At 39.2% G+C, this 22,612-nt stretch overlaps 1 protein-coding gene and 1 long non-coding RNA gene across 3 annotated transcripts in view; one reads left to right on the plus strand and one right to left on the minus strand.

Annotated features, from left to right (window-relative positions):
* LOC126936845 (double homeobox protein 4-like protein 2) overlaps positions 1-22,612 on the plus strand; it is a 93,905-nt gene that overhangs the window by 26,380 nt on the left and 44,913 nt on the right. The gene's annotated exons all lie outside the window — the stretch shown is intronic.
* Positions 1,513-21,614, minus strand: LOC126936846 (uncharacterized). Its single transcript, XR_007719589.1, has 3 exons — positions 21,463-21,614; positions 2,453-2,678; positions 1,513-2,020 (listed from the first exon to the last, which is right to left on the minus strand). It is a non-coding gene; the product is annotated as an uncharacterized LOC126936846 (long non-coding RNA).

Raw genomic sequence — 22,612 nt, forward strand, 5'->3', positions numbered from 1 at the left:
TCTCCTCTGGCTTCCTCTTATATTGGGTAGTTTGGTATAGCATCAGACATGTTTGGACTTCACCCAAGGCATATTCTAGTTGAAGATACATTGAGTTTGAGTTTAGAGGGGAGTATTTATATGCTTCCAAGTCACTTCTGTGTATAGATAAGTTATTGCTAGCTGTCCTGAGTAGAAATGTTCTCTAGGAACACTCGTGGAGAACAGTGTTGATCCACTTGCCATTGCAGTAAGATTGTGACATCACTGTGCTCTGTAGTTTCAGCCATTGGATGTTTATGGTTTAGAGGGGACAAAAATGGTTTGAAATCTAAGGAGGCAAGAGTTTATCTATAGAAAATTCTCCCAAGCATCAGATCATCGGATATGTAAATCTGCAAGCTGCATATTTGATACTCATCTTGGCCCATTCAAATGGAAGTCTTTCCTATCAGGAATATATTTATTAATGCAACTCTCTTTCTTTCTCTTTCTTTCTCTTTCTCTCTCTCTCTCACACACACACACCTCAAAATGTCTACGACTGTAAGGTAAATACTTGTAGGAATACTACAGTGAGTTCATTTGCATGTGAAGTCACATGTTTTATAAACCCCACATAATGGACTCTCTCTTAGGGTATCTGACATTTGTCATCATAATGAAGTTTAGTGGTTTCACATTAAAAAAGCAGAAAGTGTACCATTTATATGAAATCCGCTGATATCTTGTAGTTCATAAGGGAAATAAATTTGATGGGATTTTTCTTACATTTGACAACAATCCTAAAATTGTATGTGACTTTACCAATAATGAGTTGTGAAACTAACGAAATTTTCTGTGCCACTCATAACAACAACTACAAATGAATTTCTGTTAAGCATGATATCTGGAAAGAATCTGTATTTTCTCTAGAGAAAAGCAAATTGCAAGTTTACTTTCAAATGAGAACTAATCAAAGAGTAAGGAGCCATTGATACATGGAAAATATATTAAATAGTGCCTCAGGCTATTAACACAAATATGGTATTTTTTGTACTTTGTAATGTTCGTGTGATATTTTTGAGCCTTCTTTTTTTTTTTTTTTTCTTTTGAGACAGAGTCTTGCTCTGTTGCCCAGGCTGGAGTGCCATGGTGCAATCTCAGCTCACTGCAACCTCCGCTCCCTGGATTCAAGCAATTCTCCTGCCTCAGTCTCCTGAGTAGCTGGGATTACAGGTGTGTGCCACCATGCCTGGCTAATTTTTGTATTTTTAGTAGAGACGGGGTTTCACCATGTTGGTCAGGCCGGTCTCAAACTCCTGACCTTGTGATCCACCCACCTCGGTCTCCCAAAGTGCTGGGATTACAGGCGTGAGCCACCGCGCCCGGCCTTTAAGCCTTCTTAAGTATGTAACTCATTGTGATTTATGTTCTAAATGTAGATAAATGTTCACTTGGAGAGATAATTTTGTATTATTAAAAAGAAGTTCCTCCAAAACTATAAGCATCCGGGCCCATGCAACTTTGGACATCACTAACTAGTTCCCTAGCCTAAGTCAGTTTACCTATGGCCCTAATCTAAGGAGAAGATGGGCTTTTCTGTAGGAAGAGCCGTGGGTTATGAGAACAAGGACTCCATCACTGCAGGTAAGAAGAGCGACAATAACTCTTGGCCGGCAGTAGCTTATATTTACTAAGGCTTTTACCGTTTAAATGACAATTAGCTCTCATTGTGTAAAAAACTACCCCCAAACACTTGATGGCTGGAAGCACCAACCATTTATTTAGCTCCTGAATGGCTCTGATGATCTGGCCCAGGTCCAGCTGGTTCTAGACAGGGCTGGCTAGTGCTACCGTAGTCATCCAGTCATCCGGTTGGCCGAAGAGTGGCTGCAGCTGAGATGACTCATCTCCCTCCTCCGTGGTGTCTCTCATCCTCCAAGAGGCCTGAGTTTGTTCATGTGGGAACTGGGCAGGCTCCAAGACAGAGAAAGAAGAAGTACATAGGGCTTCTTAGGGCCTGGATTCAGAACTGACAAGTCATCACTTTTGCTGTGTTCTATTGGCCAAAGCAAGCAAATGTGTCTTATTTCTTTTGGCACAGATATATTTTATTACATTTATAATTATAAACAGCTTTGAGTGGCAATGAACCCTTGCTTGTGGTAATAATAGATTAATAACTCTACGATGGTTATGGTGATAACAATGGTAGAGTTACAAGGAGAAAAGTCAAGTGTTTAAACAGCATTACCTTGGCCAAGAAGTGACTAAAACAAAACTACAGTCTTACTTATAGCACCTCATATGGTATAGTAAAATGGATATGGTCTTTAGATAAGACCAGTCCTGAATTCTACCTTCACTGTTTATTAACTGTGTGAACTAGGGGATGTTGGTAACATTTCTGAGTTTCAGTTTCATATCTGTATAGCAGAGATATCTGTTTCACAAGATTGTGTTAAATAAAAATAATTTTGCATTAAAATACCTGTCTTCTCATGGGTTGCCTTTCATTGCCATTTTATTTTGGCATCCTTTTGCCTCTCAGATGTCTTCTGAGATTCAAGTTAACCATTATCGTTTTTTAAACTCCAAAGATCAAAGAAGGTTCCAGCCTCTATATAGATGAGAGCAATGGAAGTAGTTGCCGTGGTCTTAAGCAGGTCCCCTGGGCCCTCTTCCTCTGATTTTCTCCTAAACAGCTTCAGCTGACACTATGTCCAGGGATTAAATAAAATTTCAGAGATATTAAATTGCCCATAGGCACCAGAGACAATTCTGTCAGCAATGAAAAGCATTCAACAGGTGTTCATATACCAATAATAACATGAAATATTAATAAACTAGTTTAGTGTATTAAACATTCAACTGTGAAATCTCTGTTATGTGTCCAGCACTTTATTAGGCCACAATGACTTACAAAAAAAAATCAATGTATTTCCACCACACGCTATACATACTAATTGCAGGTATTAAAGCATGTATCATCTAACTAACAATAAATGGCATTTTTGGTTAATGAGAAGGAACATTCAATGCTGGAAAATGAGACTGGTATTCTCATACATTAATTTTAGAGTTTCGACTGGGTGAGGTGGCTCACACCTGTAATCCCAGCACTCCGGGAGGGTGAGGTGGAAGTATTGCTTAAGCTCAAGAGTTCAAGATCAGCCTGTGCAACATAGCAAGACTTCTTTTAAAAACATGTAAGAACCTCTTATTTTTGCCTCCCTTCTTCTGTGGAAACCATAGTTTTTAGGAATAATTCCAATTCATTGCTTTTCTTGACCCCGTCTACTATTATTGAATATACCATCTAAAAATGGCTTCATTGACTTTTTTTTATACTGTAGTGCTTTCAGATCTATTCTCTAAATATTAATAAGCATCTATTTAAAACACACACAGAGATGTAATTTTGTTGCTGTCTTGCTGAAAATACTCAACTTATTTTCTTTGTGTTTTAAGAATAAAAATTTGAATGTTATCCTACCATCTTCTGCATGATTTGACACATTCTGACTTTCATCCTTATCTTGATATACACTCCCTCTATCATTACTCCAGGTACACAGGCTTTTTTTCAATTCCTGGAAAAAATCAAACTCCTTGCTGATGGGGAGTTTCCTGTCCTAATGCTTGAAGTACTGATTTCTCCTCTCACCCCATTTGCCTTTGCTGACTCTTCAACTTGGAAGCTTTCTTCATTGCGGTAGCAGGGTGACATGCAAACCATGGCCGAGCTATACATGGAATTCTCTTTCTGTTTAAGATATCCACCATTGATTTTGATTGTTTGCAGTAATTAACTCTGAAGGATCCAGATTTTCCTCTGAAACTAGCCCCAGTATCAATTTACAGTTTCCCCTGAGCATACTCTTGTATTGCTTAGTTTTAAATTCTATATTGGTATATGTATTTGCTATCTTTACCTCCATACTCACTTATCCTCTGGTTGAGATTAAGGCAAATGCTTCTCACTACTCTTATTTCACAATGCCAAGTGAAATGTCTTGGTTTCTAATCCATAGTAGACATAGAAGACAGCATAAGTAAAGTGACTAGCACAATTATTCTGAGCTTGGCGATCAGAATCTTTTACACATAGAATGATAAAGCAAGAGGTATTCCATTTGTTACCATATCACATCAAAGAGCACATCACCAGAAAACTGTGTCCAGTTCTTCTTGACACCACACACTCTACACTCCCATCAGCAGGTCTGAGGTGTAGCTGCAGACGGGAGGAGCATAATCAAGGGAAACAGGCAGTGGTTGGTTTTGTTACCAACCATATAAAACAAAAGCTGGACAAAAATCTAATCTTGGAAAAACCTGCCATGCCTTTGATCAGCTGGGCCCCTCTGGGATTTGGATTTGAATACATGAATGGCTCTGGAGTGTGTCACTGTGTTTTCAATCTCAGAAGTGATGGCCCCTACTTGCTCTGAGATAATGAAAGTGCCCAAGTCAGAACTCTGCTGAGAGTCCTGAGTCCTGTCCAATTTGAAAGATTATCCAGTTTATCAATTAGGGCAAAGGATTTTCACCTTCTAATGGCATTCTGTTTTTTTTTTTTTTTGAGGCATTGACATTCAGAGAAGGTAAAAATTCTCTGTTTTCCAAAACTACTCAATTAACAGATTCATGGAAAAATTAAAATTGTCTGAATATTTTCTTTGTCTGAGATTATTTTTAATTTTTACATTTGTATATTTTTCAAAGAACATTTACAATTATGCTATGGAACATAACACAAGAGAATTAAGTGTTTTATTGCCTTAAAAAGCTGTATTAGGAATCCAGGACCCCAACAAAAATGTGAGCCAGATATACTCTAGTTGCAGTTAGAGATTTAATTCCACTTTACAAAGTCTGGCTAATTGAATGAGCCTTTCTTGGATCTCATGGATGTACAGGCCTATCATTCTTAGGATGATTAGGTTTATTGCATTTATTTTATAACATTTCCCCTTGCCACTTTAATGTTTATGAAGCATGATCACAGCACCTCCCAGATGTGGTGTGCACACCTGCCCTTGAGGTGAGTGACAGACACATTTGCATTCTCCTCTTGTAGACTGACAGTGGTGGCTGCAGCACTTGCTTGCTGAGTGACCTCAGGCAAGTTATGTCCCATCTGAGGCTCACTTGAAATATTATATTTGTACTTTATTTCTTATAAAATTTTTTAATGCCTAGCATGGTACCAAGCTAGATACTGAAATCCAGACGAAAGAGTTAGTGTTATTTTATTTTTTGTAGAGACAGAGTCTTGCTGTGTTGCCCAGGGTGGGCTCAAACTCCTGGCCCTCAAGTGATCCTCCCACATTGGCCTCCCAGAGTGCTGGGATTACGGGCATGAGCCATTATGCCTGGCCTTAAAAGGCTAATTGTTGTCTTTACGAGGTTTGTGGTAAGGAAGGAGAAAGAAACAAATTAGTAATCCCAAATCTACATATAATCACGATATGCAATAGGTTCTGTAAAGGAAAAACAGGGTGTTATGTGAAGTTTAACAAAGACAATGAATTATAATTGTGGGTTCCATGGAGAAAGTCATCTAAGAAAGTTATGCTTTAGCTCCAATGTGAAAAATAAAGACAAATGAGGCAGGTACAGTGAGTGAGGAGCAGTAGCCCAAACAGACCAGAGAATGAATGGCCTGACAGGAACTTTTTTGGAAAGAATTTGAAGGAGGTCAGTGGGACTAAATCACAGAACAAAGGAGGATGCCAAAGAAAGGCTGTAGACATTGGCTGGGCCTCGTCAGCTACTATAAAGATTTTTTAAGAACCCTCCATGCAAAGGAAATCCTTCCCAGGCTTTTAAGCAGGGGCATGATATGACCTGAATTGCATTTTAAAAATCTCACTCTGGACATTGTATAAATGATAGCTAGCAAAGGAAAAGGAGAGGCTTTGAGGGAAAAAATGAAGAGCCTAGGAAAACAGAACAACTCTAGGTGTGAGATGAAGACTGACAGTGTTTCAGAGTGTAATAATATAAGAACATCGGGCACAAAAAAATATTAAAAACGTGAAATAAAAAGTACACGTCTTAGGCCGGGCATGGTGGCTCACGCCCATAATCTCACACTTTGGGAGGCCAAGGCGGGCTGATTACTTGAGAGATCAGGAGCTCGAGACCAGCCTGGCCAACATGGTGAAACCCTGTCTCTACTAAAAATACAAAAATTAGCCAGGCATGGTGGTACACACCTGTAATCCCAGCTACTCAGGCAGCTGAGGCAGGAGAATCACTTGAACCTGGGAGGCGGAGGTTGCAGTGAGCCAAGATCACGCCACCGCACCCCAGGCTGGGTGACAAAGCAAGACTCAATCTCAAAAAAAAAAAAAAAAAAAAAAGTACCTATCTTAATAAGATGGGGAGGACTAAAGACAATGAGGATCTTAAAAGCAGTCAGAGGAAAACATACCAGGAATAATCAGTTGCATTTTTATATACCAGCAAAAAGTTATATTAAGTAGATTTTTAAAAAGATACTTAGAATAACAAACACATGATCAATCTATTATACACATGGCATGCTAAATTTAGACTGTTCAAAATATATAACACTAGTCAGAGGTATTAAAGAAAAACTGAATAAAGTTATGATATATGATCATGGATGGGAAGACAATGACATAAAGATTTCGGTTCTCAAATATGATCATATATGCAATACAATTCCAATCAAAGTAATGATGATTTTTACGGAAATTCCAAAAATACCTTAAATTTTATATGAAAGATAAGAGGGCAAAACATTAGGCAAATATTTAAGGACATAAGGCAAAATTTAGGACAGAGAGGACGTGTTTTAAATTTATAATAATTTTGATAGGTGATAATATAGCAAAGATATTGGTTGTATAAGACGAGAATACAAGCTAAGGAACAGAATCACAATCATAAGGAAATTTTATATATGACCAAAGTTGTACTGAAAATAATTTGGGGCAGGGTGCGGTGGCTCACACGTGTAATCCCAGCACTTTGGGAGACTGAGGCAGGTGGATCACTTGAGGTCAGGAGTTCAAGACAAACCTGGCCAATATGGTGAAACCCTGTCTCTACTAAAAAAATACAAAAGTTAGCTGGGTGTGGTGGCATGAGCCTGTAGTCCCAGATACTTGGGAGGCTGAGGCAGGAGAATCGCTTGAACCTGGGAGGCGGAGGTTGCAGTGAGCCGAGATTGCATCACTGCACTCCAGCCTGGGTGACAAAGTGAGACTCTGTCTCAAAAAACGAAAAAAAAGAAAATAATTTGGCAAAAGAATGGATATGGCAGGGGCGCTAAACACTGGCTTTTTCAAGTTGTTTTGACTATTCTAGGTTACCTTCTTTCCTTATATAAATTTTAGAATCATCTTGTCAATACATACAAAAAATCCTTCTAAAAGATTTACTGAGATTGTTTTGAATCTGTAGATCAATTTGGGGAGAATTGATATCTTAAAAATATTGAGCCTTTGACCCATGAACACAATGTGTCTCCATTTATTTAGGTCTTCTTTAGTTCCTTTCATCACTGTTTTGTAGTTTCAGCATATATCTCCTGCATATACTTAATTACCTTTATATCTTAGTATTTTATATGTTGTTGGTACCTTATAAATGGGAACTAAACATTTTTAAATTCAATTTTTTGGCTAATGTATACAAATGCAGTTGATTTTTGTGACCTTAGGTCTTGTGATCTTCCCAAACTCAGTTATTAGTTGTAGTAGTTTGTTGTTGAATCTATAGAATTTTCTGCATAAAAGTAAAACATCATGTAATCTTCAAATTAAAGAGTTTTACTTCTCCCATTTAAATAAGATCACTTTCTATTTCTTATTTTTATTGGCTAGAATGGCTAGAATCTCTAATACATTGTTGAATAGAAATGAAAGGGTGGTCATTTTTGCTGTGTCCTGATGTTAGAAGAAGAGCATTTTACCACTAATACGATGTTAGTTGTAGGTTTTTGGTCAGTATACTTTATCAGGCTGAGGAAATTTCCTTCAATTCATAGTTTCCAGAGAGTTTTTAATCAGGAATGAAGATTGGATTCTGTAAAATGCTTTTTCTGCATCTGTGGACATGGTCATAGAATTTTTCATCTTTATTCTGTTAATATGGCACATTATATTAATTGATTTTCAAAATTAAAGCAACCTTGTGTTTCTGGGATAAACCCCATTTAGTCATCATGTATCAACTGTTTTATATATTGTGAGATTCATTTAGCTTCGTTTTTATTAACTGGATAATTCTTGTGTCTGTGTGCATGGTGGGGATTATCATCTGTAGTTTTATTTTTCTGCAATGTCTATGCCTTGTTTTGGTTTCAGAGTAATGCTGGCTGCTGTGGTCTGAATGTTTGTTTCCCCCCAAAATTCACTGCGTTGAAACCTAACCACCAATGCAATAGTATTAAGAGGTGGGAATTTTAGGAGATGATTAGGTCATTAGGGTGGAGACCTCATGGATGGGATTAGTGCTCTTATAAAAGAGACACAAGGGAGTTCATTCACCTCTTCCACCATGTGAGGACACATAGCAGGTGCCATCGATGAGGAATTGACAGATGCTGAATCTGCTGGCACATTGATCTTAGTCTATCCTTACTCCAAAAGTGTGAGCAATAACTTTCTTGTGTTTATAGATTACTCAGTCTAAGTTATTTTGTGATAGCAGCCTGAATGGACTAAGACACTGGCTTTATAGAATAAATTGGAAAATGTCTCTTCCTCTTCAATTTTCTAGAAGAGTTTGTACATAATCAACATTATTTACTCCTTAAATATATAGTGCTATTTGACAGTGAAGCCATATATGTTTAGGGTTTTCTTTGTGAGTATGTTTTTAACTATGTTTAATTTTTAATAGACATATTTATTCTTGAGTGCCCTTTGGTAATTTATCTATTTCAAGGAATTTCATCTAAGTTGTTGAATATATTAACATGAAGTTGTTAATATTCTCTTATTATATCCTTTGAATATATGTAGAGTCTATGACTTTATTAATCTCAAAGAACCATTCTTAAATCATTTATTGTCTTTATATTTTTTCTCTTTTCTATTTCATGGTTACTAATCTTTGTCTTTCCCTTCTGCTTATTTTGGGTTTAACTTTCATATTCTCTTCTAATTTGTTTTGCTTATTGTGTGTGTCAGCTTAATGTTTTTAACAGCTTTGCTGAGATATCTTGATATATTAAAAACTATACATATTTAATGTGTACAATTTAATGAGTTTGAACATAGGCATTTTCTCATGATACTGTCCCTACAAAAGTTTTCTTGTGTCCTTTTGTTTGTTTTTGTTTATTGTTGTTTTATTTGTATGTATGTGGTAAGAACACTTAACATGAGATCTTAAAATTTTAAGTGCATAATACCGTATTGTTAACTGTAGGCACTATGTTGTACAACAGATTTCTAGAATTTACTCATCTTGTCTAACTGTAGCCTTATATACCCATTCAGCAACTCCCCATTTCCCCCTCCCCTGTCCCCTAGCAACCACTATTCTGTTTTTACTTCTATGAGTTTGACTATTTTAGATACCTCATTTAAGTGGAATCATGCAGTATTTGTCTCTCTGTGACTGACTTAATTCATTTAGCATAATGTTTTCCATGTCCATCCATATTGTCACAAATGGTAGAATTTTCTCTTTTTTTTAAAGGCTGAATAGTATTCCATTTCATATATATACTACATTTTCTTTTTCCATTCATGTATCAGTGGATATTTGGGTTGTTTGTGTATCTTAGTTATTGTGAATAGTGTTGCAGTGAACATGGGTGTATAGATATCTCTTACAGATCATGATTTTAATTCCTTTGAATATATAACCAGGAGTGCAATTGCTGCATCACATAGCAATTCTATTTTTAAGTTTTTGAAGAATCTCCACAGTTTTCCATCATGGCTGTACCATTTTACATTCCCGCTAATAGCGTACAAGAGTTCCAATTTCTTCACAACCTCACTTTTATCTTTTTTTTAATATATAATAATCATCCTAACAAGTATGAGATTGATATGGTTTGGCTGTGTCCTCACCCAAATCTCATCTTGAATTGTAACTCCCAGAACCTCCACATGTTGTGGAAGGGACCTTGTGGGAGGTAATGGAATCATTGGGGGTGGTTTTTCCCATGCTGTTCTCATGATAGTGAATAAATCTCATGAGATCTGATGGTTTTATATAGGGCAGTTCCCTGCACACACTCTCTTGCCTGCTGCCATGTAAGACATGCCTTTCTCCTCCTTCGCCTTCCACCATGATTGTGAGGCCTCCCCAGTCATGTGGAACTGTGAGTCCATTAAACTTCTTTTTCTTTATAAATTACCCAGTCTCAGGTATTTCTGCGTAGCAGTATGGAAATGGACTAATACAAAGATGATATCTCATTGTGGTTTTTATTTGCATTTCCCTCATGATTAATGATTTTGAACACTTTTTCAGACACTCGGCCATTTATGTCTTCTTTGGCAAAATATCTGTTCAAGTTCTTTGCTTATTCTTAATTGAGTTATTTGAGTTTTCACTATTGAGTTATAGCAGTTCCTTATATATTTTAGAAATTAGCCCCTTATTGGATATACGGTTTGTAAGTATTTTCTCCTGTTCTGTAGGTTGCCTTTTCACTCTGTTGATTATTTCCTTTGCTGTGCAGAAGCTTTTTGGTTTTATATAGTCTCACTTGTTTGTTTTTGCTTTTGTTACCTCTGCTTTTTGTGTCAAATCCATTAAATCATTGCCAAGACTTAATTTCATGAAGCTTTTTCCTTACTTTTTTCTCAGGAGTTTTGCAGTTTCAGGTCTTACATTTAAGTCCTTAATCCATTTTTATCTTTTTCTAGTATTTTAAGGCGGGAAGCTGAAGTCACTGATTTGAGAGCTTTCTTTTCTGATACAGACCTTTTGTCTGCACTCCACAAATTTTGATACATTGTGTTTTCATTGTCACTGTAATCCCAGCACTTTGGGAGGCCAAGGCAGGTGAATCACGAGGTCAGGAGATCGAGACCATCCTAGCCAACCTGGTGAAACCTCGTCTCAACTAAAAATACAAAAATTAGCCAGGCGTGGTGGCGGTGCCTGTAGTCCCAGCTACTCTGGAGGCTGAGGCAGGAGAATTGCTTGAACCCGGTAGGCGGAGGTTGCAGTGAGCTGAGATCCTGCCACTGCACTCCAGCCTGGGTGACAGAGTGAGACTCTATCTCAAAAAAAAAAAAAAAAAAAAAAAAAAAAACTTTCTAATTTCCCCTTTGATTTCTTTGGTTCATGGTTTAATTAGAAGTGTGCTGTTTGATATCCAAGTATTTGGAGATATTCTAGAGATACTAATGTTATTGATTCTTACTTTGATTTCACAGTGGTCTACTATATATGATTTAAATATTTTTAAAATTAATCAAGACTTGTTTTATGGCCAAGAATATAGTCTATCTTGGAAATCTTATTAGTGCATTTTAAAGGAACATATGTTATTGGGTGGAGTATTAATATTAATTATAGCAAATTTATATATATACTTTTTATATATAAACTATATACACATTGATACATATATACACACACATATGTACATTGATACTATATATATACACACACACATTGATAACGTTATGTTTCAATGGCATATGGTAACAGGAAGCAAATTATTAGAATGGTAGAATTAAGCTCAGTTATATCAAAAATATCAAATGTAAATGGCCTATATATATATATATATATATATATATATATATATATATATAGAGAGAGAGAGAGAGAGAGAGAGGCGGAGTCTCACTCCGTAGCCGTAGCCCAAGCTGGAGTTCTGTGGCACCATCTTGGCTCACTGCAACCTCTGCCTCCAAGGCTCAAGCAATTCTTCTGCCTCAGTCTCCCAAGTAGCTGGAACTACAGGTGCACGCCACCACACCCGGCTAATTTTTTTGTATTTTGGTAGAGATTCGGTTTCACCATGTTGCCCTGGATGGTCTCAATCTTCTGAGCTCAGGTGATCCACCTGCCTCGGCCTCCCAAAGTGCTGGGATTATAGGTGTGAGTCACTGCGCCCAGCCGATAATGTTGTTTCAGTCTTCTATATTGTCACTGTTTTTCTGTCTATTTTTATTTTATCAGTTATTGAGAAAAAGGTATTGAAATCTCCCCACTATAACTTTGGATTTTTAAATTTTTTTCTTCCAATCCTACATGTTTTTGCTTCATGTATTTTGAAATTATTAGGTACACAAATATATGTAATTGTTATAAACTTTTTATTAGTTGACCCCCTTATCATTATGAAATGACTCCTGTAACCCTGGTAATTGTCTTTTCTCTGATATCTACTTTGTTATTGATTTAGCTGCTGTAGCTCCTTTTGCTCAGTGTTACCATGGTATATCATTTTCCATGTTTTTACTTTTACCTCTTTGCATCTTTATATTTAAAGTGTTTTTCTTGTAAGAAGCAGAGATGGATCTTGATTCTTTATCTAATTTAACAGTATCTACCTTTTAATGGGACTGTTTAGATGGGCCATTCACATTTGATATCATTGTCAGAACTGAGCTTAATTCGACCATTCTAATAATTTGCTTCCTGTTTGTCTCATCTTCTGTTCATTCCCATTTCTGTCTTTGTCTGCCTGCTTTTGGAATGAGTAGTGTTTTTTTTTTCCAACTTTTATTTTAGATTCAGGATGTACATATGCAGGTTTGTTCCAAAAGTATATAGTGTGATGCTGAGGTTTAGAGTATGATTGACTCTATTACCCAGGAAGTGAGCATAGTATCCAGCAGTTAGTGTTTCAGCCTTTGTTCTCCTCTCTATACCTCATCTCGTGTTCCCCAGTGTCTATTGTTCCTACCTTTTCGTCCATGTGTACCTAATGTTTCACTCCCACTTGTAAATGAAAATGTGGTATTTGGTTTTCTGTTTCTGCATTAGTTCACTTAAGGTAATGGCCTCCAGCTGCTTCCATGTTGCTGCAAAGGACACAGTTTCATTCTTTTTTATGGCTGCATAGTATTTCATGGTGTATATGTATCACATTTTCTTCATCCAGTCCACTGTTGATGGCCACCTGGGTTGATTCCATGTCTTTGCTATTGTGAATAATGCTGCAATGAAGATAGGTATGCATGTGTCTTTTTGGTAGAATAGTTTGTTTTCCTTTGGGTATAGATCCAGTAATGGGATGGCTGCGTCAAATGGTAGTTCAACTCTTACTTCCTTGAAAAATCTCCAAACTGCTCTCCACAGTGGCTGAACTAATTTACATTCTCGCCAGTAGCATATAAGCACTCCCTTTCCCCACAGCCTTGCCAGCATCTGTTGTTTTTGGACTTTTTAGTAATAGCCATTCTGACTGTTGTGAGATAGTATCTCGTTGTGGTTTTGATTTGGAATTCTCTGATGATTAGTGATGATTCACATTCTTTCATATGTTTGTTGGCTGCTTGAATGTCTTTCTTTCTGGAAAAGGGTCTGTTCATGTCCTTTGCCTAGTTTTTGATGGGGTTATTCGTTTTTTGCTTTTTGATTTAAGTTCCTCATAGATTCTGGATATTTGGCCTTTGCTGGATGCATAGTTTGCAAATATTTCTCCCATTCTGTAGGTTGTCTGTTTACTCTGTTGATAGTTCCTCTTACTTTGCAGAAGCTCTATAGTTTAATTACGTTACACTCGTCAATTTCTGTTCTTGTTGCAATTGCTTTTGAGGATTTACCCATAAATTCTTTGCCAAGGTAGATGTCAGGAAAGGTATTTCCTAGGTTTCTTCTAGGATTTTTATAGTTTGAGGTCTTACATTTAAGTACTTAATCCATCTTAAGTTAATTTTGATATATGATGTAAGAAAGGGGTCCAGCTTCAGTTTTCTACATATGGGCAGCCAGTTCTCCCAGCACTATTTATTAAATAGGGAATCCTTTCCTCGTTGCTTGTTTTTGTCAGGTTTGTCAAAGATCAGATGGTTGTAGATGTGCAGTCTTATTTTTAAGTTCTCTATTCCATTGAGTTCCATTGGTCTATGTGTCTATTTTTGTACCAGTACCATGCTGTTTTGGTTACTGTAGCCTTGTAGTATGATTTGAAGTAGGGTAGCATGATACTTCCAGCTTTGTTCTTTTTGCTTAGGATTGTCTTGGCTATATGGGCTCTTTTTTGGTTCCGTATTAGTTTTAAAATAGTTTTTCTAATTCTGTGAAGAATGTCAATGGGTAGTTTAATGGGAATAGCATTGAATCTATACATTACTTTGGGTAGTATGGCCATTTTCACAATATTGATTCTTCCTATCCATGAGCATGGAATGTTTTTCCATTTGTTTGCCTCATCTGATTTCTTTCAGCAGTGTCTTGTAATTCTCCATGTAGAGATCTTTCACCTCCTCAGTTAGATGTATTTCTACTCTTTTTGTGGCTATCATAAATAGGGTTGTGTTCTTGATTTGGCTCTAAGTCTTTTTATAGATCTAGAAGTACTTGTTTTATGAATCTGGGTACTCCAATGTTGGGTGCATATATATTCATTCTTGTTGAATTGAACCCTTTATCCTTATGTAATGCCCTGCTGTGTCCTTTTTGACTATTGTTAGTGTTAAGTCTGTTTTATCTGATAGAATAATAGCAACTCCTGCTCTTTTTTGTTTTCCACTTGCATAATAGATCATTCTCCATCCCTTTACTTTGAGCCTCTGGTTGTCATTACACATTACATGTGCCATTACATGTGAATACAGCAGATGGTTGGGTCCTTTTTTTTTTTTTTTTTAATCTGACTTGCCACTCTTTGCCTTTTAAGTGGCACATTTAGACCGTTTACATTTAGGTTAATCTTGACATGTGAGGTTTTGATCCTGTTGTCATGTTGTTAGCTGGTTGATTTGTAGACTAAGTTATATAGTTGCATTATAGGATCGTGTAGGCTATGTACTTAAATGTTTTTGTGGTAACAGGTACCGTTCTCTTGTTTCCATGTTTAGAACTCCCTTAAGGACCTCTTGTAGAGCTGGTGTAGTGGTAATGAATTCCTTTAACATTTGCTTGTCTGGAAAGAATTTTATTTCTTGTTTGCTTATGAAGCTTAGTTTGGTGTGGTATGAAATTCTTAGTCAGAATTTCTTTAAGGATGCTGAAAGTAGGCCTCCAGTCTCTTCTGACTTGTAAAATTTCTTCTGAGAAATCCACTATTAGCCTGATGGGGCTCCCTTTGTAAGTGACCTGACCCTTTTCTCTAGCTTCCCTTAAGATTTCTTTCTTTCCTGTTGACCTTGGAGAATCTGATGACTATATGTCTTGGGGTTAGCCATCTTCTATAGCATCTCATAGGGGTTATCTGAATTTCTTGAATTTGTATGTTGACCTCTCTAGTGAGATTGAGGTGATTTTATGGGCTGTGTCCTCAACTATGTGTTCCAAGTTGCTTACTCTCTTTCCTTCTCTCTCAGGAATGCCAATGAGTCATGGGTTTGGTTTCTTCACATAATCCCTATTTCTCAGAAGTATTGTTCATTTTTAAAATTCTTTTCTCTTTATTTTTGCCAGATTGGGTTGATTGGAAGGTCTGGTCTTCAAGCTCTGAGAGTCTTTCCTCACTCTGGTCTGTTTTGTTGTTGATGCTTACAACTGTATTATGAAATTCCTGTGGTGAAATTTTCAATTCCGTAAGTTTAGTTTGGTTCTTTCTTAAAATGGTTGTTGGCTTTTAACTTTTAGATTATTTTACTGGCTTCCTTGGATTGGGTTTTAAACTTTTCCTGAAACTTGTTTAGCGTCCTTGCCACCTAGATTCTGAATTCTCAGCCATTTCAATCTGGGGAGCTAGTGTGATCTTTTGGAGGTAAAGAGACACTCTGACTTTTTGAATTGCCAACGTTTTGTACTGATTCTCATCTGAGAGGGCTGATGTTCCTTTATCTTTTTGAAATTGCTGTCATTGGATGTGGCTTTTTGTTTTTATATCTTTATTTCCGTTGAAGGTTTGACTGTGGCGTATGTTGAGCATGGTCGATAGGTTTAGTTTCTGGGTGCTTTCAGAGGGCCAAGTCTTCATACAGGATCTTTATTTGTGGCTAGATACCTGCATTGGCTTTCACCGGTGATGTGCGCTGAAAGCATTTTCGTTTGGTGGTGGAATTAAAGCCATGATCCAGTAGATGGTGCTAAAGTGTAAGGGTCAGCAGATAGGCTCTCAGCCACCTGCCTCCTTTGTATTTTAGCATGTTTGCAGCAGTACTGTTGTGCGGGGCAGACTGAGGAGGGGACAGTGAGAGATGACCCCCTCACTAAGTGCATTCCCAGGCTTTAGGGAAGCCCCTCCAATCACTGGCACTGCCCCCATGTTTCCTCAGCCCCAAGGGGGGCTCTGGCAGGCTGTGCTCCTGCCTCCCTTAGGGGCAGCCTGAGCTGAAGGGGTTAGGTCTCCAGGAGACCTGCAGCTCCCCAAGGGGCCACTGATCCTCTGTGCTTGGCAGAGTCCGAGCAGACTGTGGGTTATGTCTGCAGGTGTCTGTGGATGCACTGGGTCAAGGGTGGAGGATCCCTGGGGAGGGTGGTGTTGCTGTGAGTGTGCAGCTGGTGTGGCACCTGTGGCCCAGAGTTTTTGCCCAGCAGATGGTTGTGGGAACCACCCAGCTTGTGTTACGCAGATTGGGTCTCCTAGTATCTGCCCTGGTAGCTGGCCTAGCCAGCTAGTTTTGTCCCAGGCCTTCTGCACTAGATCTTTGGGTTGTTAGGTGCTCTGGGCTTTGGGACACCCTTGGGCAGAGGCTGCAGCTGGCAAATAAGCTACATCCTTTTTAGACCAGTGTTGCAGGGGGAGGCAGGCCTAGCTCCCACACTGGCCCATGAACCTGTGCCTCACTCTTCTCAGTGTTCTGAGAGTGGAGACTCCTCTCTTGCTTGAGCTCCAGTCACAGATCTCAGCTCAATTTGACTCCTGAGCTATATTCTCACACCCTGGGGGTTTGGGACTGGGCCTGCAGCTGTGTCCTGTTGAGGTTGAGCATGGGGGAGCCAAAGTGTTCCCAGGCAAGGCAGTGGAGGCTGTGTTTTGTGCATGCTCTTGCAGGAGCAGCTAGGCAAAGGCTTTGGGAGGGGCCAGTAGATGCTGAGCAGGGGGCAGGGGCAGTAGGGGGAGATCAGATGCACCCTGGTCCCACAGGAAAGACAGCCCTGCTCTCTCCTGGGCCCGGCAGTGAGCAGGGGCTGGAGCCACTCAGAGCAGGATGGAGTGCCTTGGAGGATGGGCACCTGTGACTGTGTTTTGCTGCAGCTGCCCTACACACAAAACCTTCTGGGCTCCACGCAGGCATGAGCTCTGCCTCTGGCTACTCTCTGGCAGTTCCCCAGGCATGACCCCACTGTGGGCCCATGGCATCTCTTGTGGCTGTAGGATCCCGGAAGCCCATGGCAGGAGTGTGTTGCCCATAGTTCCTTCACTCACCCTCCCTTAGGACCTGTTCAGGGCCAGGGGCTGGGCAACTCTATGCAGGGTTCTCAGCTTCCTCCTCCTTTCTGGAATGAGTAGTTGTTATAGTTTTATTTTTATCTCTTTTGTTGGCTTATTACCTGTAACTGTCTTTTTTATTGTTTGTAGTGGTTGCCCTAGGTTTGTTTATACTTCTTCATCACTAACTTTCTGTAATATTACACTACTTCATGTGATAGTATAAGGACTTTACAATAGGATAGTTCCATTTCTACTCTATTGGCCTTTGTGCTATTAGTATAATACATGTTACTTCTACAGATGTCATAAACCCCACAATGTATTATTACTATGCTTTAGAAAGTCTTCCAAAGAGAATTTTAAAATAAGAAAACATTTATCATTTATATTTACCCACATACTTACTATTTCTAGTGCTCTTTTTTTTTTTTTTTTTTTTTTTGAAATGGAGTCTCGCTGTGTCACCAGGTTGGAGTGAAGTAGCATGATCTCGGCTCACTGCAACCTCCGCCTCCCAGGTTCAAGGGTTTCTCCTGCCTCAGCCTCCAGAGTAGCTGAGACTACAGGTGCACACCACCACACCCAGCTAAATTTTTTTTTTTTTTTTTTTTTTTTTTTTGAGACGGAGTCTCGCTCTATTGCCCAGGCTGGAGTGCAGTGACCAGATCTCGGCTCACTGCAAGCTCCGCCTCCCGGGTTTGTGCCATTCTCCTGCCTCAGCCTCCCGAGTAGCTGGGACTACAGGCGCCGCCACCACGCCCGGCTAATTTTTTTGTATTTTGGTAGACACGGGGTTTCACCGTGTTAGCCAGGATGGTCTTGATCGCCTGACCTCGTGATCCGCCCGTCTCGGCCTCCCAAAGTGCTGGGATTACAGGCTTGAGCCACCGCGCCCGGCCTAAATTTTGTATTTTTTTTAGTAGAGACAGGGTTTCACCATGTTGGCCAGGATGGTCTCGATCTCTTGACCTCGTTATCCGCCTGCCTCAGCCTCCCAAAGTGCTGGGATTACAGGCGTGAGCCACTGTACCTGGCTCTAGTGTTCTTTATTGCTTTGTGAAGATGCATATATCCATATGGCATCCTTTTCCTTCTGCCTGAAGGACTTCTTGTAACATTTCTTATAGGGCACATGTGCTGGTGATTAATTCATTCAGATTTTTCCTTTCTGAAAAAAAGTGATTATCCCTATCTTTCATTTCTAAAATTATTTTTTGTTGAGGACATAATTCTAGGTTGACAGTTTGTTTTGTTTTGTATTTTAATACTATAAAGATGGTACTTTTGTTTTTTCCTAGTTTGTTTCTTAGGAGAAATTTGTTTTTTTTTTTTTTTTTTTTTTTTTTTTTTTTTGAGATGGAGTCTTGCTCTGTCGCTCAGGCTGGAGTGCAGTGGCGCGATCTCGCCTCACTGCAACCTCCGCCTACTGGGTTCAAGCAATTCTCCTGCCTCAGCCTCTTTTTTTTTTTTTTTTTGAGACGGAGTCTCGCTCTGTGGCCCAGGCTGGAGTGTAGTGGCCGGATCTCAGCTCACTGCAAGCTCCGCCTCCTGGGTTCACGCCATTCTCCTGCCTCAGCCTCCCGAGTAGCTGGGACTACAGGCGCCCACAACAGCGCCCGGCTAATTTTTTGTATTTTTAGTAGAGACGGGGTTTCACCGTGGTCTCGATCTCCTGACCTTGTGATCCGCCCGCCTCGGCCTCCCAAAGTGCTGGGATTACAGGCGTGAGCCACCGCGCCCGGCCCGTGCCTCAGCCTCTTGAGTAGCTGGGATTAAAGGCGCGCACCACCATGCCTGGCTAATTTTTGTATTTTTAGTAGAGATGGGGTTTCACCATGTTTGTCAGGCTGGTCTCAAACTCCTGACCTCGTGATCCGCCCACCTTGGTCTCCCAAAGTGCTGGGATTACAGGGGTGAGCCACCATGCCCAGCCTCTTCTGTTATTCTTATTGCTCCTTTATATGTAATATTACTTCTCTGGCTATTTTATCACTACTAGTGAAAATTTGATTATGATATGCTTTGGTTTCATTTTCTTCTTGTTTCTTGTTCTTCTGTTGCACTGAATTCTTTGGATCTGTGAGTTTATAGTTTTCATCCAATTTTTTAAAATTATGGCCATTATTGCATCAAATAATTTTTCTCTTCCACTCTCCTCTTCTTCAGGGACTACAGGTATTTGTACTTAGGCTGCTTGAAGTTTTCCCACTTCAAGGTCACTTATCTGTTCTTTATTTTTCAGTCTTTTGTTTTTATTTTACTTTGCGTAGTTTTTATTGCTGTATGTTCAAGTTTATGGCTTCTGCATATATGTATGACACTCACCTGCATGAAAACCAGCAAACTTTAGACATGACAGCCTGTGGGAGAGCAGCCCAGATCCTCCCAGGCCATGGCCACTGTTCAAACATCCTCCAAAGCTGGGCAATGCTCGGGGTGTCTCAGAGGAGCCAACCTCAGGGCGTAGTTCACATCTGTGTCAGGTTGGTGAAGGATATTTCCAAAGGAGGTGACACCCATCTAGCTTCTTGCTTTGTACACACCCCTGTGATGATCTTTCTGTTTCAGTTTGAACATCACCAGTGACAATGATTTTATCAGTGGACAGCTGTAGAAGTTGGGGAAATTCCTCCTGGCCCTGAGCAGTAACCTGCTGTTTCCGTCGGCGGATCCTGGTTCTGCGGTCAGGGCACAGTGTCTGCTTCCTTTTCCACAGGCCAGCCTTTCGGCGATTTGAAGGTGTTATCTTGCCCAAGTCTTTTCTGTCCAAACATTCATTTCCACACCTCCTGCCAGCTGGGTCATCTCTGCCAGAGTGTCCTGTCTGGAAAGGTCCCTTTAGATGTCACTTCCAAGTGTGTGGGCCTGATTGGGCTCTCAGTAAGTACATTCATTTCTAGTTAGTGACATGAATATGAATATTTTACTTAGTCTTTTAATGCTTTCCAAAGGCTATAGTTGAAAGTTGAAAACTAGTAAAATTATCCTGTCAGAAGACAAATGCCCCTTCCTAAACATGAAGGACACACTGCTCTGATTTTCTGCTCCTGATTAAAGACAGCAGGAAGAATTTGACATGTGTCTGCTCATGATGAATTTTAAAGGAATAAAATAACATAATCAAGACTTAGGTGAAAGTCAGAGATAAAACCCAAAGAGAGGACATAAAACCTGTCTTCTGCATTTTTCAGAAATAATTTTGAAGCTGGGAATAAATGGGGCTCCTTTTATGTGAGGAAGACTCACAAAGTCCCAAGTCTCTAAGGTACCTTTGCAGGCCAGAAGGTCTAGTGGGCCATTCTTCACCAGAATTCAGACTGATTCATAGAACCATTCATTCCTACTGGTTCATGTAATAATGGATTCACGTAACTACAGATTCATATTGATTCGTAGAATCATAAATTTATACTGATGTCTTCAATTCCAATTCAACACCACAGGTATAGTTTAACCTTCTTCCTTTCTTATTTATAGCTCCTTCTCCAACAGAGAGAACCTGACCCTCATTATCCATATTGTATTTACTTCTTTGCACAATCTTAGAATACACATAAAGTAGTTTAGGGTAGCATCCCTCCCACTCCTTGTTTAATTATTTTTGAGCACGTGAAAAATTAGCATGTTTCTGAATATAAGAACAGGTAAAGGGTACACTCAAAAAGGTATCCCTCTTCCTGTTCCTCCTTTTCTACTCCCATTCCCCCATCCTATCTACCTTGCCTCTTCCTGTCTCTCTAATCTCACTGGTTTTTCATTTAGATTTCTTGTTTCCTTTTTGAGCAAAAGAATAGATAACATGTATATTTTTCTGTTCCCTGTTCTTTCTTATAAATACCTCATGAAAAAGTTATCTAATTTAAGTTTAACCCTAAACCTAGACAAATGGCACAGTCTTAATTATTTAGCAACTTCAAGTGTGCATACACTTAAAGGAATAAAGAATTGCATCTAAAACTAAACAAAATTATTGAATCAACTTTCTAATTTTTTCTCTCCATAAACATTCTGGTCCTGATTTATGAGGACCCAAAGGCACTTACCTTTCAGCCTAAGTAGAAGCCTGGGATGGCAGTAAGCATCCTTATGGCCATCTGGTCTGTCAGTGCACTCATCTATATTTTTACACTAAGAACATCTGCAAGCTTAAAACCTTCTTCTGATTAGTAAATGTAAGGGTTTTGGGCTACGTGGATCTCTGATGCCACTCAGCTCCAAGATTCTGTTCCCACGGTGCTGTGGTTCTAATATTCCAAACCACAGGAGAATCATTTTCCAGAGACATTTACAGGCAGCCTCACTGTCCTGTCTTGAACATCCTCCACCAAAGTGTGAACATAGGTGGCATGGGCTTCGTCATGAACAAGAGCACCTTCAAAGGAGGAGATCCCCTGTACATGCGGAGCGCCCTCATGAACAACCTTGGAGAGGAAAGGAGAGCCAGGATTCAGATCCAAAGCCTCCAGAAGGCTTTAGATATCCGGATCAGGGAGATTGATAGAGAAAAAGCAGCCCTGAAGAAATTTTTGGTAAAGCTTCACAAGACAACTGGCTATTTTCCTCAAAAACCATTCTGGTGACTGACGCTGTGCCACCATAGGGAAGGAGTTCATCTGAAACGTCCAGTACATCCAGAACACACCTGGGTCTCCTGCATCTCTCTGTGACCCAGGAAAGCAGTAGAAGCAGCTACTGGGACAAGCCAAAACAGAAAAAAAGACTAGAGAATTGAGGACACAAATGGACCGTCTCTGAAATAATCAACAAAACCTCCTACAAAAGAGAGAATAATGCACTGATTTTTTTCCCAGCTGATTCTATTCCTTTACAACTTGAGGTGTTAATATGCGGTGCACGCGTTATTTTCTTACAGATTCTCCTTGAGGCAAGAATAAAGCTTAGCTATTTTAGAGATCTTTCAGATACTGATCATGAAATACATATTATATTTGCCTTAATCCTGTTCTCTTCTCATTGATATCATTTTCAATTATTTTCTACAATTTTAATAGCATGAATAAATAATAAATGTTTAAGGTGAAAATAATAGTGGGAAATACACGGAATTTTGTATCTACAAGAAAACTCAATTTAAATATAAGTTTTCCCATGTATTAGTTGTACGTTCCTAGACTTAAAAACTCTTTTTTTAAATTCAAGATGAGGATAATAATACCTACATTAAAATATTGT

The sequence above is a fragment of the Macaca thibetana genome, chromosome 15, assembly GCF_024542745.1.
Source record: "Macaca thibetana thibetana isolate TM-01 chromosome 15, ASM2454274v1, whole genome shotgun sequence".
Taxonomy (NCBI): domain Eukaryota; kingdom Metazoa; phylum Chordata; class Mammalia; order Primates; family Cercopithecidae; genus Macaca; species Macaca thibetana.